A 3,372-nucleotide genomic window follows, 5' to 3' on the forward strand; every position below is an offset into this window, starting at 1 on the left:
CATATATTCCACCTCTTTTTGAGTTTAACATGGGTTTATCTCTAATAGAGGCAGACATATGATGTAATAAATTTTCACTTAAAATTTCAAACAGTTGCCATGCCTCATCCTCACTTTTCAGCATAAATATCCCACCGCATGATGCATCGACCATTTGTCGATGTCTTTCAGAGAGCCCATCATAAAAATATTGGATTAATTGTCACTTGGGTACAGCATGGTGGGGATATTTTCTAATAAGGTCTTTTAATCTTTCTCATGTTTCATGAAACATTTCTCCATCTAATTGGAAAAAACTAGTTATGGCTTTCCTTATTTGATTCGTTTTTCCTATGAAAAATATTTCTTGAGAAACTCTCCTTGCAGCTGGTCCCAGGTTGATATAGTCATGGAATCCAAAGTATGTAGCCAGTATTTGGCTTTGTCCTTAAGTGAAAAAGGGAATAATTTTAACCTAAGAGCATCATCGGAGAAGTTGTGAATTTTGACAATTGAGCATATCTCAAGAAATTCTTCAAGATGTTTATAAGGGTCCTCATTACTAAGTCCATAAAATGAAGGTAACATTTGGATTATACTGGACTTAATTTCATATTGAGTGGCCTCCATAGGGGGCACTTGAATACAAGGAGAGTAAGTATATGTGGAAGGAGTAAAGTACTCCTTCAATTGCTTGGGTGGATCATTCTCTTGATTTCGGTCCATGTTTTTACGTCTGTTAGCTCTAAAGGTTCTTTCTATTTCTGGATCAAAAGGTTGGATTTCTGATAGTAATGATCTACGGCCAAGCATACACCTTACAATTATACTGTAGAGCAAACACAGATTTTTTTTTTTTTTTAATATATATTTTTATAATAAAGTGAGAAAAGAATGAAGAAAATCTAAAGAGAAGAACCTAAGAATCTTAAATCTATGAAAAGAGAGAAATTAGTTAATGTTTAGATATTAATTGCAATCAACTTAAACAATCATAGACTCTCTATCCTAAGATTAACTTAGATCTAGACAGCTCCTAACTTTCAAGACCGCCTTTGAGCACTCCAAGCTCAAGACTGACTAACTGACTCGGCCAGGTAAGCGTAAGATGTGGAAGGTTTCCTGCTCGTTGCTTTCCTTAGACACCAACTAAGTTGGCCAGGTCAGTCAACGGAACCAATTGAAAATCACTTTCTTTAACCACTTGCCTTAGACATCGAGCAATTAACCAATCCGCACTCGGTTCAACTCTAGAGCTTTCTTATCCTATTGAGCTCGAAATTCCTAGGGCTGACGTCTAGTTGATTTTAAATTAAGGTCTAGGTTATGCAAATGCAAGGGAGTGATTTATGGGCCAAGGAAGGGTGATCAAATCTCCACCTTATCTGGTTAATGGGTTATTGCCCTTAAGATTAATTATGGAGATGCAATGCAAAGAAGCAAGATGTCCAATCAAGTTAGAAATTTTTATATTTGAGGTTACGCTATTTTAGTTAAGTGTTATGAAATGTCAGTGGCTTTTTTTTTTTAATTTATAGTTTTATCTTTTTATATTTTTTTTTTAATTTTTTTTAGTTTTGCAAGAAAATAAATTTAAGTGATTAAATCTAAAAAGCAATAAATCACTAGGCTATAAAAAGTAGCAAATTATTCTAAGCAGAAAAATTCTTAGGTAGTAAATTAGTTATGCAAGGTAATTATGTAATTATGCAAATAAGATTATCTAGCTAAAAAGCACTGAAAAAAATTAGAGTGAGAAATAGAAACTGAAAAGCATTTTTTTTTTAATTTTTTTTTTCAATTTTTTTAATTCAACCGTACCAAGATCCCCGGCAACGGTGCCAAAATTTGATGCGTAGTCATTGATAGCACCAAAAAAATAACTCTACTCACTACGTAGGTAGGATGAGTCGAGATCGTATCCTCAGGGACCTTGGGCTAAGTTGAGATTGCAAGGTAAAAGAAAGAAGCGTTGTTTTTGATTTAGAAAATAAATTATCTTAAAATTGAGGTAATTAAAAAATAAAGAGCTCGGGAGTTTTGAATTAATTTGCACTAACAGAGTTGTATCTCTTTTTTAACTAAATAGATGTGATTAATCTTAGGAAAAATACCTGTCTTTCCTCGGCACGCTCCGTACCCGTAGATCACGGCACGTCTCCGGAAAGTACTAGGTAAACAACTCTTCTTTCCTTAGCACGCCCCATATCCATAGATCACGGTGCATCTCCGGAAAGTAAAAGTTGTTCCTAATATTAATCTAACAAGAAAGCATAAATAAAAGCATATGAAAGGGAGCAAATAAAGAACTCATGATAATTTAAATAAAAAGCATAATCTTTATTGCATATAAAGAAATACAGGAAAGTTTAGAACAATAAACCATCTCTGTGTCGTTACAAAATTTCTTCTCCACTCCCGAGACTGCCAGCCTAGCTGCTCATGAAGTAGTCCCTTTCTATTCCTCTATGCAAGGCTCTAGAAGAATTTCTGGGCTCCCCCTCTAATGGAAGTACAAAAGCCTTTTTATAGATATTAGGGGGAAGGAGTTTTACATGGTTTTCCGATGTGGGACTAAAAAAAAAATACAAATCTTTCAAAATATTTTTAAATATTATTTTTTTCCTTATTTTGAACTCGTCTGCCGTGCGCCCACACCCGCACGATGCTGCACCCGTGCCCGCGTCCACGCCGCGTCCTGCGTCCGTGCCCATCCCCGCATCCACACCGCATCCCATCCCGCACGTCCACGCCGCGTCCCGCGTGTTCACGCGCGCCCACGAGCTCATGCTGCCCACATTCAGGTGCGCCCAGGCAAATTTAACGTGAACCAATCTTTTCACATACCAAAAAGAAACTTTTATTTCTTTACAATGACATTTATATCCTTTTGGATTCCTTGCATAGTATCTTCATTTTCTATAATACCGGATGCATCTTTCTTTTATTTTAATTTTATTTTAAGTCCAAATTTTTTCAAACTTGAGTCTTTTTGATCTATGAATCGGACTCTTTGTATCGGCGATCATCTTTCCTGTAAAACATAAAAAGAAGCATCAAATTCTTAATAAATAAAATAAATTAAATATGATTTTCTGCTTTAAATGACTTAAATTAAGTGTTTATCAGAGAGCATAACTGATTGATAGCGATGTCCGTAACTGTCTGGTAGTGGGTCGTTCAGGGCCACGTGGAGTTTATTACAAAGAGTAGTGGTGTCCGTTGTCGTGACTTGCCAGAAAGTGGTGGGGCCATGTGGAGTTTGTTACAGAGAGTGGAGTGGTGTTCGTTGTCGCGACTTGTCAGAGAGTTCGGACTGGATGGCTGAAGCTCGGTTGGGACGTCTGGTGGAGCGGAATAGCTCTCCGTCTCAGTAATCTAAAAGAAGCTCGG

At 36.6% G+C, this 3,372-nt stretch overlaps 1 non-coding gene across 1 annotated transcript; it reads left to right on the top strand.

Moving 5' to 3' along the window:
* Positions 1 to 213: 213 nt before the first annotated feature.
* Positions 214 to 319, top strand: LOC140856785 (small nucleolar RNA R71). Its single transcript, XR_012140387.1, has one exon. It is a non-coding gene; the product is annotated as a small nucleolar RNA R71 (small nucleolar RNA).
* The last annotated feature ends 3,053 nt before the right edge of the window (positions 320 to 3,372 follow it).

Source organism: Elaeis guineensis, chromosome 3 (assembly GCF_000442705.2).
Source record: "Elaeis guineensis isolate ETL-2024a chromosome 3, EG11, whole genome shotgun sequence".
NCBI classification, from domain to species: Eukaryota; Viridiplantae; Streptophyta; class Magnoliopsida; order Arecales; family Arecaceae; genus Elaeis; species Elaeis guineensis.